General features: G+C 45.1%; 1 protein-coding gene across 3 annotated transcripts in view; it reads right to left on the bottom strand.

Moving 5' to 3' along the window:
- FHIP1A (FHF complex subunit HOOK interacting protein 1A) overlaps positions 1 to 16087 on the bottom strand; it is a 390138-nt gene that overhangs the window by 252959 nt on the left and 121092 nt on the right. For all 3 annotated transcript variants that reach the window (XM_040331897.1, XM_040331896.1, XM_040331898.1), the window contains one exon: positions 3683 to 3761. The gene's annotated coding sequence lies outside the window, so the exon portion shown is untranslated. The remainder of the gene's footprint in view (positions 1 to 3682; positions 3762 to 16087) is intronic.

The following is a 16087-nucleotide window of genomic DNA, read 5'->3' as shown; positions in this document are numbered from 1 at the left end:
AGACCGTGGCTCGCGCAAGGTTAGATAAGATTATCTCTATATTAAAAAAGTGATACTATACAGTGAAGTGTTAATTGCATAATTAATTCACATAAATCATGTATATCATGCCACTGTATTTTGTTTTTTTGGGGGGGTCTTTTTAATCCTCTAAGACCCCTTTAACATTGAGGCAGTTTTCAAGCATTTTAGCGCTAGAAATAGCTCCTGTAAAGTGTCTGAAAACTGCCTTCGCTGCCACCCCAGTGTAAAATCCTGAGTGCTTTTACACTGGGGTGTTGCGTTTGGGGGATGTTAGAAAAAGACTGCAAGCAGTCTCTTTGGGGCAGTTTAGGAACGGTGCATACACCGCTCCCAGACCGTCCCTGCCCATTGGAATGAATGGGTAGTGCCTCCGAAATGGCTAAAAACCACTTTGGAAACACTGCAACACGGGCGCTTTTAACCCCTTTTCTAACCCCTTCTAGCGGGGGGGGGGGACGTCTCCATCTGCCTTTAAAAGTGATCCTGTGGCGAATCCACAGCTGGAATCACTTTTATCATAAAGCCGACCTCCTAAGGAAAAAAAGATACCATGTTTATGGCATCTTGCTGCAGCCATAACCCCCGATATTTAACTGTAAAATATTGAGGTACCTTTACAGTTAAGAGGTCGGCAAGAGTATGCTACGTGAATGGAAACATGAAACAAATACAAAGTAGGTGTTGGTTACAAAAGTGAAAATACCCAATAAAAGTCCAGTACTGAGAGAAAACAGCTCTGTAAATTTACATTTGGAAATACTGTATGCCTAAAGCTGGAATTACACCAGTAGAAGGTTATTTGAACGTATGTACGAGAATTCAGGAAAACTGTTTGTCACAACAATTGATAGCACCATTATGGGCTGGGTATGAAAACCCTGGAAAAATGTGTTCAATTGCCATGCCAATTTTTTTATTCTATGTTCAATTTCCGGATGCTCATATACATCATCAAAAGTACTATTTTGTCTGAACGAGAACAAAATTCACAGTTAGAATTTAGTTTGAGAAAATGTTTAAATTTCCCTTAGATTTTCCTTATCACTATGGTCAGAAGCAATTACAATTTCAACCAACTAACTACTGGAAAATCAAACAGACTTTCCAAAAATATTTTTTTTGGACAAAATGTTACAGTTGTGGCCAGTGGACTAAACAAGATAAATCAACTGATTCCCTAATCCAAACATGGATAGAGGAATCTCCATTATACCAAGGCAGTTGCCACACTTGTATCAGTACCTGGACAGTGACTTTGTCTCATAGGATGCAGTAACTGTTGGGCCACTAATTTTTTACCTGGCTCAGTCAATTTTTTAATTAACTTTTCTTGAGCTTGGTGATGTTTGCAGAGCCACCTACTATGGGTCGAATTTAGCCGATTTAGCAGAAATTGCACAAAAATCGAGCTGTCTATGGCTAGTTTTACTGTCCTTGGCCTTACATATTTTCTATGACACTATCACGTAGAAGCACATGAGACAAGCAAATCAGTAAAGTCACGCCTAAGCACACTAGCTCTAGGCTGGTGACTCAGGAAGTACAGAAGCATGATAACCAGGGAGCGTTTCAGCATCAGAGTCTTCATATTTCTCTCAGTACTGGTTTCCTTTAAAAGGAACCTAGCTGCTAAACTGCCAATGAAGACTCCTTATGCTATAGAAATAAGTGGGTCTTTTTAGTGAGTTATTCTTTTACAGGAACTCTAGTATGACATAGGTCCAAGTGGAAATATTCCCACCAGCACCCATTGGCAACCAACTTAAGAGGGCTTTTTTTTTGCTGGCCACCACTGATCAATGGGAGAAATACCAACTCTTACATTGGTGGTAAGTATGAGTAATGCCCCTATATGTATGGTCGGTGGGACAATTGTATTTCTGCTGACCACCAGTATTATGGGCATTTTTGAGTAAGTCATGATGACGAAATGCGTCGGGCGTGGTTGTACGGCAACCATTAGTGATCTCAGACGCAATACCGGAAGTGACGTTCCAGCCGTGATGATTCCGGCATGGGTGAGATACTACTACACGCTGAGTTTGTTGTGACCATGCTTTACCAGTCTCATGCTGCTGCAGTGGATGTATCACATGTGTGAGTGCAATGTTTGAAAACCTTTTAATTTTTTGATCAAACGTTACTGAACTATTAGAACACTTTGTTTTCTTATATATGCATCTTTCCATGGGATCAATCACATGGATGGGAGATCAATGGATGATTTAATCCTATATGGGTTGATGCTTATTTGCCAAACATGAGAGTGTACGACAAAAACTTCATTTGGTGAGTGGAGGTCGAGAATGGAGATCGAGAATGGATTACATCGCTGGAGATCGAGAATAGATTACATCGCTGGAATATTTTTTTTCTTTTTAATAAAGGACTTGTCCCAAGCTGTCTCCTGTGGTTTTTAACATTTTGACACTTTTTTTGTGAAATGGTAGGGGTAAAATGTATCCCTTACCAATTCACATAGGGGGGGTCGGGATCTGGAGGTCCCCTTTGTTAAATGGGACTTCCAGATTCCGATAAGCCCCCCACCCAGAGACCCCCACAACCACCGGGCAAGGGTTGTGGGAATGAGGCCCTTGTCCTATCAACAAGGGGACATCCCAGAGGGGAGAGGAATCACTGTTTGCATGTGGTGTGGTGGATAAACAATATTGAATCTGCTGTCAACGCATTATCAATCTTTATTGATTGATCACTGTCACATTTAAGGACATATTCAGTCAATGGACTTTTGTTTTTGTTTTGTTTCCTTAACACTTGGCACTGGGTGATTCTTTTATTATTCAATGTTATTTTTAGTTATTAATTTACAGCGCCACTATTCACTTTAGTCGTTTACACGGTTGTTTATTATTACTTATTTAAGTGATATCATTAGCGATTTCCCTGATTTTTTTTCTTATCCTGGCACAGTGGTGGGATCTACAGTGTGGGTGGACAAAACTTTGGACCCTTTTATTTTATTTATTCTTATCATTGTCAGCCAATGTCAGTCTCACTGACCATGAATTTAAGTAAAGAATGATCCCACTGACCACCAATGTAAAAGGCAATTATCCTCCTACTATGTAAGGTCTTTGGTAGGATAAATGCTTCGTATATCACACAACACTGCCCAGTCTCCTCATAAACAGAGAACAAAAAATGATTTTATATTGCTGAAGGATCCAGACCAGAATAATCTGAAAAGGTAAGCTGCATTTTTTTAAAATTAAGCTATGTGAATGAGAACATGTAACAAATATGAAGCTGAAGCTGGCTAAAGCTTTGGCTTTAGAGATGAAGTGTAGCTACCCCCCCCCCCTCCCCAAAAAAAAAAGCTCTGCTGAAAATGGGTCACAGGAGTGCAAAATGAATTGCACTCCTCTGACCCATAGGAGAAGCCCATCCGAATGAGCTCAGGCTGGACTTCTCCTTTAATCCCCACAGCACCAGAAGTTCAGAGACAGGAAGAGGACAGTGCATCCCTGCAGTGAAGATTTCTACAGGATCCAGCTGCTTACACAACATGGGGCATACTTAATTAGAATTAGTTCACTAAAGCCATAGAGAATGTTTTTATGGCTAAACTTCAGCTTTAAATGATGAAAGTATTTTTCTTCAAGCAGTCTCCTGTTTTTGCCTGTGGTGTGGTACTCACCAAACACTTTATAGATAAGATCCATTCCGTAGCTAGCATCAGTGATGATCAAGCAGAGTAGCAGAAAACAGATAATTTCCTAAGGAAGACAAATTAGAGAAAATATAAGAAAAGCTGTTTTTTTTACAAACCCTATGGGGCCAATTATGTGAGATGTTAAAGAAAATTTTAACATTACATGTCAGCAGTTTGGTTTTCACTTTAACCCATCTTTATAGGCAGCTAGAGCCAACACCCCTTGCTACACATTACTCATAAAACAGTTTTAATAAATACTTTCAGATAATCTTCAATGTTGCAAGTATTGTACATCTGTATGACATGCACATGTCTGCATATACACAGGTCACCTAGGTGCCTTATAATATCATCAAGCTGCCAATAGAGAGTACACTGTGCATTGTAATAAACAAAAAGGAAACAGATAAATACACAGATAAAATAGATACTGGGGCAGATCCACAAAATAATTACGCCGGCGTATCTATTGATACGCCGCATAATTTTAAAGTTCCTGCGTCGTATCTTTGTTTTGTATCTACAAAACAAGATACAACGGCATCTGGGATCGATCCGACAGGCGTACGTCTTAGTACGCCGTCGGATCTTAGGTGCATTTTTTCCGCCGGCCGCTAGGTGGCGTTTCCGTCGAATTCCGCGTCGAGTATGCAAATTAGCTAGTTACGGCGATCTACGAACGTATGTCCGGCCGGCGCATTTTTTTATGTCGTTTGCGTTCGGCTTTTTCCGGCGTATAGTTAAAGCTGCTATATGGTGGCGTACTCAATGTTAAGTATGGCCGTCGTTCCCGTGTCGAAATTTTAATTTTTTACGTCGTTTGCGTAAGTCGTTCGCGAATAGGGATTTGACGTCACCGTCGGAAGCATTGGCTTGTTCCGGTTTAATTTCGAGCATGCGCACTGGGATACCCCCACGGACGGTGTATGCGCCGTTAAAAAAAACGTTGTTTGCGTCGGGTCACAACGTATTTACATAAAACACGCCCCCATCACAGCCATTTGAATTCCGCACCCTTATGCCGGCAAAGATACACTACGCCGCCGTAACTTACGGCGCAAATTCTTTAAGTTTCGAAAAAAAAAATTACGGCGGCGTAGTGTATCTTAGATACGCTGCGCCCAGGGGAGAGAAGCGCCGAGGTACGTGGATCTGCCCCACTGTATGTATATTGTGGCTGTTTAACTTGTCGATGGAATTTTAATTTTGCTCATCCAGTCTTGAGATTTATACAGCTCTGCCACACAGCTAAAGCACTGTTTGGTGGAGAAGACGCCTTGTAACATGTTTTGCTCCTCCCACTGTCTGTGAATGGACAGTGAAAGGAGAAGCAGCAGTCTGATAAACTTTTCTTCCTGTCAATCTATTCACTCCTCATCTCCTCAATACCCTTGTTAGCCACAAGAGCACTGCGGCACAACTTACTGAATTTAGATGAGTCACGTACTTCTACTGCTTGCATGAAAAAACATATTTAACCATTATATTAAAGAAGAATTTCAGAGAAGTTAAAGGCTGGGCCCTGCAGACCACGCTGGGAGATTACAACTCTCCCTGTGAAACCAGCAGCACTTGGCTATCATGAAGCTCTGATAACTACACAGGGAGAACCACATTCTATCATTTTGAAATATCAGGTACTCCACCCAAAAGTATCACAAACATATGTGTTCCAATAATATGTGAATATATATATATATAGATAGAAGATCAATAAAAGCTTGCCATCATATATATTATAGCCAGGCCCTCCATCACATTTCCCTTATGGAATACCTGCCGATACACAAAATCTTCCTTTTAGGTCCCTTTCACACTTATACGACTTGTCCCATGATTTGGGACTGCAAAGTAGCTTGACAAGTCGTTACCCATGATTTCCAATGACAACCATTCATCCATGCATACTAGTATGACTTCAAGTCGTTCTGACTTCAAAGTAGTCCCTGCAATACTTTGGTTCCGATTTTGATGCCAGGCATTCCATACACAGGCATTCCTTGAAATCGTGGCAAAATCGCAGCCACGAATCGCAGCGAAGTTGCAAAAGTGTGAAAGGGGCCTTAGAGAGACATCTTCCTGCTTGATAATGCAGCAGTCACCACATACAGAAATTCCTCAAAAAGTCATAAGAGGACTATCTACTGCTCTCCATATAAAATAAAGTTTATTGACCTCAAAATAATACTCGTGTAGTGCCTGGTTACTTCCAATTACCTGTGCTTTGTTAAATTTAGTGGGGGATCAGAGAGTTAAGTAGCTCTGATCCAGTTGGTCTATTCAAATTCTCTGTCTCAGCTTGGCTGTGCTGTGGGCTTACTCTGTTGTTCCTGGGGTGCTGTTCCCACCCCAGGACGATAGGTGGCAGCAGTGGAGTCGCTGTTTGGGTGCTTTTCCCCAGCGGCCTATCAGGAGGGTTTCGCCTTGCTGTGCATGCTGGGGGAGGGGTTCTTCTTCGAGTGCGGCACCCACCTTTAGGGTGACTGCTTCATGGCGCCCTGGCGAAATGGCCTACCAGGCCGGGGTGCACGAGCCACACGGTGTTCCTGGTTCCGGGACAATATTGGTCCAGGACATTTAAAGCTGTGGCGGGGCCCCCATGAGAACGGACCGATGGACCGTTTTCATCGGTTAACCGATGAAGCTGACTGATGGTCCGTCACTCCTACACACCATCGGTTAAAAAAACGATCGTGTCAGAACGCGGTGACGTAAAACACAACGACGTGCTGAAAAAAATGAAGTTCAATGCTTCCAAGCATGCGTCGACTTGATTCTGAGCATGCGTGGATTTTTAACCGATGGTTGTGCCTACTAACGATCGTTTTTTTTCTATCGGTTAGGAATCCATCGGTTAAATTTAAAACAAGTTGGCTTTTTTTTAACCGATGGTTAAATAACCGATGGCGCCCACACACGATCGGTTTTGACCGATGAAAACGGTCCATCAGACCATTCTCATCAGTTTAACCGATCGTGTGTACGCGGCATAAAATTTTTAGTTAGCCCTAATTAGTTTTTTACCATTGGAATTTGTAGTAATATTCGAGTTTATCTTGTTATTTTTATACATGCCTTGATTCCCTTCCCTATCCTCTTTTTTTTTTTCACAGTTTTAAATTCATGTTTGTTTTTCTATTGCTGAATTAAAGTGTTCGAGGGGTGAGGGATATGCACATTCGGTTAAAGTAGGAGTAAACTCCCATGCACGACTTTTACCTATAGGTAGGCCTATTATAAGGCTTACCTATAGGTACAGTAAATACCTCCTAAACATGCACTGTTTAAGAGATATTTTCTTTTGATGCAGCCATTGACGTCACCCGCTCATGTGCTCTGAGGGCCAGTTCATACCACTGTAGCCCTGTTGTGATTTTCAGCCATTTAAGAGGATGTAGATATATATATATATATTGCAGCAGGTGGAGCCAGAGAGCACAGATTTGGAGGCTGCAGTACAGAACAGACATAGAGATACATTTCTACACCAAGGTGCTGGAGAACTGCATTTACCAGGAGGCTGTGAGACAGGAAGTTCCGGGAGAGAGGAGAGTGAGGAGGAAGGAGTGAAGGGAGAAAGACAGATCTGCATTGCAGGGGATTTAAGACAGCTTGTATCAGAGCTGTGTGTTTGCCACTGAGACACAGGCTCTATGCAGTAGTGTTTGGAGAGACTGATGTTCGTCTACTGAAACAGGGAGAGACTGTGTTTGGAGCAATCGAACTGAGGCCTGGTCGCAGGGCCGATCCAGCCACCGGAGTAACCCAGCCTGCCCAATTGAGTGAGTGAAGCTGACGGAGGTTATTGCCAGATTCCCCAGACGGCCCCTAGACTATCTGAGATGTCCTGCCAGAGGCTTTAAAAGACTGCATCCATTTCACAGACGTCGGTCTGAGTCGAGAGGGACACTCGCTTCCGCAGACAGCCATCCTCCTTTCCTAAGAGACACTGAAAGTGGTGAGCGGCCTTTGGCCATTGCAACAAGTGTATTTCCTACAACTGTCATACATCCAGGGCCCCAACGTTGGCTAGCCTAGGACAGTACTACTGGCCAGTAGTTTAGGGTGGGGTCGATACTGCTAAGTATATAGATATATTACTGTTCATCGCATTCAATCTAAACGTATTATCTCATTCTGTTATTAGTTGTATTATATTAGAGTGGGGAGACATTAAGGGCTTTTGCTCTATCCCACAGTCATTAAATCTGTTATAAAACTTCACAAGGTGTGCTGGTGTGCTGTGGATTCATTGTTTGTGGTGTGTCACAGAGGTGAGACAGAAGACCCGATAATTCAGCGGCTCCTTCGGGGGTGAGCGCTACACGTGGGGGCTCGTCCGGGATTTCTTCTGATACCTCTCGCAAAGTGATAACCGCACAAACGAGCCAGCAATGGATCCAAACACCGCAGCAGAGTGGTGCAAAGAACAAAATGGCCAATTAGGGCTGAGTATAGTAATGGACATTCCTGCTGACAAATGGACAGAGGAACAGATCCGTCAAGCAGTAACTACACTAGCACCTGACCAGAAAGTGTTTGTAATAGACACGAAAATAGATCAAAAAGTCTCCCATACCTATGCCCTACTAGAATGGAAGAAAGGAGTCCCAACCTGCTTCCAGGGTGATAGCATCCAGCTAGCCGGAGAAGTTAAAGCACGGTTATTCCCTCTACTCACCTCAGCAAGTTGTCTGGAGGGACCAAGCCAGGCCATGTCAGACACAGTGGAAGTAACTACCACTTCTGTACCAACCACTAACTACCCCCCAGCTTCCTTCTTCATGGACATAGGAAAACTGGTAGAGAGCATTAGAAAAATGTCCTCGCCATCTGTGAACTATGGCTACAGGAAGTTGAGAATTTTTTCTGGAGTGCAGCCTGTACCTCCTGGAGAAGAAGAGTATGAAACCTGGATGGAACAGGCTATGCAAGCACTGGAAGAATGGGATGTTCCAGAGGCTCAAAAGAAACAACGCATTACTGAAAGTCTGAAAGGCGTTGCAGCAGAAGCCATCCGAAATTTGAAATTCAGTCAGGAGTCTTGTACAGCATATGACTATCTTCGCATGCTACAAGATGAGTTTGGGCGCACAGAGAAAGCTACAGATCTAATCTTCCTATTTGAACACATGTTTCAACGGGAAAATGAGCAGCTTTCCGAGTATATTCGACGACTAAACAAAATGCTATACCAGATTGTACTAAAGAAAGGAATAGAAGCCAGGGATATGGATCAAGTTAGAATGAAACAGATCCTGAGAGGCGCTCTGAGTTCCGATCCCATCTGGATCCAGTTGAAGACCTTACAAGGGGGTACCTCTTTGCAATACTCTGATCTCATTAAGATGGTAAGGGAGGAAGAGGCTATCCTAGAGGAGAAAAAGAAGGGCTCAGGATTTTCATTTGCTGCTGAGGTTCGAACGCTCAATGTGTCGAATGGGAATTCAGAAGTGGAGCAATTAAAGGCTCAAGTTTCCCAGCTGATGCAAATGCTAACCCTATTGTCTGCAGGTGTCAAGTCGCCCCTTGAAAAAGTCACTTCAGAACCAGTTCCTGAATCTACTACTCAGGTGGTGCCTATCAAGAAACCGTCAAACATCTGCTATAATTGCGGAGGAGTGGGTCATTACCGAAATACCTGTCCGAGCCCATCGAATGCAAGAGGAAGTTATCGACCGTCGGGGAAACTACAGAGGGCCCCAGTGAGGGAGCAAACTGGGTGCCCAACTACTGAAGACTGCTCTGATTCCCAGGATACCAATAAGAGGCCCAAGTCTTTGCCCAGAGCCTCACCTGCTACGACAAAAAGATCCCCTCCCCTGGCGTCTGGTCCTGTGTCAGAGGGAGGCAAGGCACACCCACAACCTAAACACCCGGAAGGGGGAAGAAAACAACCACCACAAGCGAGGAAGAGGGCTAGAGTGCAGCCGACTGGGTCTATGCCTTCTACTACTCCGAAGAAGTTCCCTGACCAGTTGATAGGCCCTTCACCCATTATCCCAGTTCAAGTAGAAGGGGTTTACACGAAGGCTCTCCTCGATTCAGGTGCTCAAGTAACACTGATTTACCGGGACTTCTACCAGAAGCATTTGAAGCATCTACCCCTGATGGAGTTAGAGGATCTCGAAATCTGGGGTATTGGGACTCAGAAGCTCCATATGATGGGTGTCTACAAGTGAAGCTGGAGTTCAGTTCGGCAACTGTTGGACAACCAGGGGTCTGTGACGCCTTAGCCATTGTATGTCCCCGCCCACCAGGAGCTAATCGAAGTTCTATGATTGTGGGAACAAATACTGACTTGGTGAGACGCCTTATAACTCCATTAGTGACGGAAGAGAGTTCTACTTCAGAGGAGATGCACCCGATGTTGCGGCCAATCTACCAGCGGATTATTCAAGAACAGAGGGCCCCTGCAGAAGTGGGACGGCTTTGGAGATTAGAAAGAGCAGAGAAGGTCTTACAGCCAGGAGAAATGACTAGTTTCCGGGCCTCAGTCAAGTTGAATTGGTCACAACCAGGCCCCTATGTGGTCCTGGAAACTGATCCCAGAAATATGAAGAGATCTGGAGTGGAATTGGTGCCTGAGATAATATCCACCAGAGCTCTACAGCGGGCCCGTGGGAGAGTCTCTGTAAGCGTATGCAATGTGTCAGACTCCCCAGTGACCTTGAAGGCACGGATGCCGATTGGACAAGTGGCCACTGCCACACCCCTCTCACCCACTGAATTGATAGAGGGAGTAGACAGAGAGATCCCAGCTGAACGATTCTATCCTAAAGATGCCCCTATCTCGCCTGAGTGGAAGAAGCGAATTCAGTCTCAGCTCCTCAAGTGGCAAGATTTATTCTCCAAGGATGAGTTTGATGTGGGGTGTGCTAGGAGCACTCAGCACCGCGTTCGCCTCCAAGATGACAAGCCCTTTCGAGAAAGGTCACGGCGAGTCCCATTGGGAGATCTAGATGACCTAAGGGAACAGCTGGCTGAATTGAAAAGGACCAGGATAATCCAAGAATCCAGGAGTCCTTATGCCTCACCCATCGTTGTAGTTCGCAAGAAAAACGGTTCCATCCGTTTGTGCATAGACTACCGCACACTCAACCAAAGAACCATTCCCGACCAATACACTACTCCTCGAATAGAAGATGCCTTACAGTGTCTGTCCGGAGCAAAGTGGTTTAGTGTACTTGACCTGCGAAGTGGATATCACCAGATACCCATGCATCCTGAAGATAAAGAGAAGACTGCTTTCATCTGTCCACTGGGATTCTTTGAGTTTAATAGAATGCCCCAAGGCCTCACAGGAGCCCCAGCAACTTTCCAACGACTAATGGAAAAGACGGTGGGAGACATGCACCTGATCGAGGTACTAGTGTATCTGGATGACCTAATAGTCTTCGGAAGAACACTGGAAGAACATGAGCAGCGGTTGGAAAAGGTCTTGAAGCGGCTGCATGAAGAAGGATTGAAACTTTCCTTAGAGAAGTGTCAGTTCTGTCTGCCTTCAGTCACGTACCTGGGACATGTTGTTTCCACAGAAGGCATATCAACTGATCCTAAGAAGTTGGAAGCTGTGGCTTCATGGCCGAGACCTCGTAATATTACTGAACTCCGGTCCTTCCTAGGATTCTGCTCATACTATAGGAGGTTCGTAGAGGGGTTTGCCAAGATAGCTCAGCCTCTGAACACGCTTCTAAGAATGGAAGGAGCAGAAGATGAATCGATGCCCTTTGAGCCGGGTTCATCAGCCCACGGAACTAGGAAGCCTCGTGAATCAATCCAGGAGGAATGGACCGACCAATGTGAAAGAGCTTTCCTCCAATTGAAAGGAAGTCTAACACAGGCTCCTGTCCTTGCCTACGCTGATCCTGCCAAGCCTTATGAACTACATGTGGATGCTAGCAGAGAAGGGCTAGGAGGAGTACTATACCAGGAATATGATGGCCTCCTGAGACCGGTGGCATATGTGAGTCGGGGTCTCACCCCTTCTGAGAAGAATTACCCCACTCACAAGTTGGAGTTCCTGGCCTTGAAGTGGACAGTGGTGGACAAACTAAAAGACTACCTGTACGGGGCCAATTTCGTGGTCAGAACTGACAACAACCCACTCACTTACATTCTCACTACGGCCAAACTGGATGCCACTGGGCACCGGTGGTTGGCTGCCCTGTCAGGATTCCGCTTCAGCCTCAAATATCGCCCTGGGGTCAATAACCAAGACGCGGATGCCTTATCCAGGAGACCCTATAGCACAGGGGTCCCAGAAACAGAGTGGACTCATTTGACTCCAGATGGAGTTCAAGCCCTATGCCAAGGGGTGGAGTGCCGAACCAAAGGAATGATTGGAGCAGAGGCCATAGGAGTCATGGCTGCCGGTGTCCCTAAAATGTATTGTAACCCTACACAGCTGAGGAGTGAAGGCCTGCCTACTTTCACGAAGAAGGACCTGAGAGTAGATCAGGCTGAAGATCCTTTGATCGGATTAACTCTGAGAGCAATGAAAGCAGGTCAAAGAGGGCTCCTACTAACTGATTCACCAAAAGAGGCTCGTCTGGTCCACAAAGAGTGGGAACGGTTGAAACTGCTAGACGGGGTAGTCTACCGAAGGGGCCCCTCGGATGACTTAGAAGAAAAGCAGCAGTTGTTCCTCCCAGAGAAGCATAGAGAAAATGTGCTGAAAGCTTTGCATGATGACCATGGTCACTTAGGAGCAGAGAGAACTTTTAAACTGGTCCGAGACAGATTCTATTGGCCCTGCATGAGATCCGAAGTTGAAAGCTACTGCCATTCCTGTCTAAGATGTATCCAGAGGAAAACTTTACCTTCTAGGACTGCTCCAATGAGCCATCTGCAGAGTCAAGGGCCTATGGACCTGGTGTGTATTGACTTCCTGTGCTTAGAGCCTGACACTAGTGGACAGGGAAATATCCTAGTGGTGACAGACCACTTTACCCGTTATGCTCAAGCTTTTCCAACCAAAGATCAACGTGCTCCTACTGTAGCCAAAGTCCTAGTAGAAAAGTTCTTTGTTCATTATGGTCTACCTCAGAGGATCCATTCTGATCAAGGCAGAGACTTTGAAAGTCGACTCATCAGGCAGCTCTTGGATCTATTGGGGATTCAGAAGTCAAGAACCTCCCCCTATCACCCCCAGGGTGATGCACAACCGGAGAGATTCAATCGGACTCTACTCAATATGTTGGGAACACTGTCGATCAGGGAAAAACAGCACTGGAGTCGGCATATCTCTACCATTGTGCATGCTTACAATAGCACAGAAAGTGATGTTACAGGATACTCACCGTACCGCCTTATGTTTGGAAGAGAAGCCCGATTGCCAGTAGATTTAGCTTTTGGCCTCTCCCTTGACCAGACGTCTATTGCCTCTCACCAGGGTTATGTGGATAGACTGAGGAGAAACCTGGCTTCTGCATTTGAGAAGGCCCGTTTGACATCCGGGAGTAGAGAACAAAGAAACAAACGGAACTATGACTTGAGGGTTCGGGTACAGGATTTACAGCCAGGTGATCGAGTTCTATTAAGAAATTTGGGTGCTTTGGCCAGACACAAACTAGCTGATAGATGGAGTTCTCAGATCTACATCGTCTGTAAACAATTGCCTGGCCTGCCAGTGTACCAGATTCGACCAGAGGGAAAGACCGGGCCACTGAAGAATTGGCATCGGAATCATCTCCTACCTCTGAATGAAGCTGTGCGGGTACCAGATAGAGATGAGTCTCCTTCACCCATTCCATCCACTTCCCGTCAAGCACCTGTTACTCGGTCCCAACAGCCACCTTCTACAAGAGAAAGTGAGGACAACAGCGATGAGGAAGATGTGTGTCCGAGTTGGATGTGGCCATCTGAACCTATGGATGTTCATCCAACTATTATGACTCCTGAGCCGGATTTGAGCAATCTGAGACCAGATGCCCCTGAATTTGTGCCTCAAGCAAACGAGGATAATTCTGTACCCTCTCAAGTGGAAAGTCTCTTGCCGGAAACCTCAGTGCTAGAAGATGCCCCTGTTCAGCCAGTTGAAAAGGAAACTGAATTCCCTCAGTTAACACAGCAAGTAGAAGAGGACTCAGCAGATGAAGGCCCATCCGGGTTTCTAGAATCAAGGTCCAAACGACTGGTGCGACCTCCTCAGAGACTCACTTATGACTCACCAGGGAACAGCACAGAGGAAGCTATCACTACTGTACGCAGATCACCCAAAGTGTCCACCCTAACCACAGAGGTATCAAAGGACTTGTGTCCAATCCCGACCATCAGCACACCTTGGTGGAGTGTTCCTCTGCCCCCTCCACTTGCTAGACGTTGTCATAGACTGCATCTATCTATGCGCAGTAAAGGTATTCAGATGGTCTAGTTTAAACTTTATATGTGCCTTTCATACTGTATATATTGTCTGTAGAACTTACAAATACAGTTTACCCTTTGGGGGGGACCCCAAAGACTTTAAGTAGGGGGAGAATGTAGCCCTGTTGTGATTTTCAGCCATTTAAGAGGATGTAGATATATATATATATATTGCAGCAGGTGGAGCCAGAGAGCACAGATTTGGAGGCTGCAGTACAGAACAGACATAGAGATACATTTCTACACCAAGGTGCTGGAGAACTGCATTTCCCAGGAGGCTGTGAGACAGGAAGTTCCGGGAGAGAGGAGAGTGAGGAGGAAGGAGTGAAGGGAGAAAGACAGATCTGCATTGCAGGGGATTTAAGACAGCTTGTATCAGAGCTGTGTGTTTGCCACTGAGACACAGGCTCTATGCAGTAGTGTTTGGAGAGACTGATGTTCGTCTACTGAAACAGGGAGAGACTGTGTTTGGAGCGATCGAACTGAGGCCTGGTCGCAGGGCCGATCCAGCCACCGGAGTAACCCAGCCTGCCCAATTGAGTGAGTGAAGCTGACGGAGGTTATTGCCAGATTCCCCAGACGGCCCCTAGACTATCTGAGATGTCCTGCCAGAGGCTTTAAAAGACTGCATCCATTTCACAGACGTCGGTCTGAGTCGAGAGGGACACTCGCTTCCGCAGACAGCCATCCTCCTTTCCTAAGAGACACTGAAAGTGGTGAGCGGCCTTTGGCCATTGCAACAAGTGTATTTCCTACAACTGTCATACATCCAGGGCCCCAACGTTGGCTAGCCTAGGACAGTACTACTGGCCAGTAGTTTAGGGTGGGGTCGATACTGCTAAGTATATAGATATATTACTGTTCATCGCATTCAATCTAAACGTATTATCTCATTCTGTTATTAGTTGTATTATATTAGAGTGGGGAGACATTAAGGGCTTTTGCTCTATCCCACAGTCATTAAATCTGTTATAAAACTTCACAAGGTGTGCTGGTGTGCTGTGGATTCATTGTTTGTGGTGTGTCACAGAGGTGAGACAGAAGACCCGATAATTCAGCGGCTCCTTCGGGGGTGAGCGCTACACCACAAAAATGCACTCTGGATACGTTCTAGATGAGTTTGTGCTTACTGTTCACACCACACACAGTTCTGTTGAATTTGTTTATACCTTTTGCTGGATTCCAGTACAGTTCTGTACATAAAATATGCATCATATTCTACTTTTTTTTTCTGCACCAGAAACTGACTGAAACTGACTGCATCAGTGTGAACTAGGGCCATTGGAATACATGAAAAAAACTGTGCATGCATTTTTCATGCAGAAAAAAATGCACTGGACTGCATCATGTGTGAACTTACACTAAAGGAATGGCATACTGTGCCGTTCCTTCAGAGTCGGCTCCTGCACGCATGTGCGGGAGTGATGTCATTGCGGCTTTGGTCACTCACACAGCCGAGTCTGTGAACCAGAAGGAAGACCAGGTGAAAATGGAAGCATCTTCAGTGGTGACAGCTCGCTGCTGGAGGTCTTCGTTCTAAGGTAAGTTTCACATAATGTGCTGGTATGTGATGCATACCAGTACATAATAGCTTTACCTTGCAATAATAAAACAAAAACTGTTGTTTACTACCGCTTTAAACTGAATGTTTTTGTTACTTGCTTTTGTTTTTGTTATGCCTCGTACACACGGTCAGACATTTGACCGTGCAAAAGTTTGCCGTGAGTCCATCGGAAGTCCGACGGAAAGAAAGAGAAGAGGTTCTCTATCTTTGGTCCGTCGGACTTCCGACAAAAGAAGTCCAATGGAGGCTACACACGGCCGGACTTTCCAAGAAAAAATGCCCGTCTGACTTTTTTTTCTCGGAAAGTCCGACCGTGTGTACGAGGCATTAAAATAACTAAACACCAAGATATCTGCAGGCTCCCATCTCACGGAATCAACTTGGGCCTTGGGTCTTTTTCTCAAAAATGTTCATTCGATGGTAAGATCTCACGTCTACAGGTATCCAGTTGAAGTGAT

Source organism: Rana temporaria, chromosome 1 (assembly GCF_905171775.1).
Source record: "Rana temporaria chromosome 1, aRanTem1.1, whole genome shotgun sequence".
Classification (NCBI taxonomy): Eukaryota; Metazoa; Chordata; class Amphibia; order Anura; family Ranidae; genus Rana; species Rana temporaria.
This window is presented reverse-complemented; position numbering and strand designations above follow the sequence as displayed.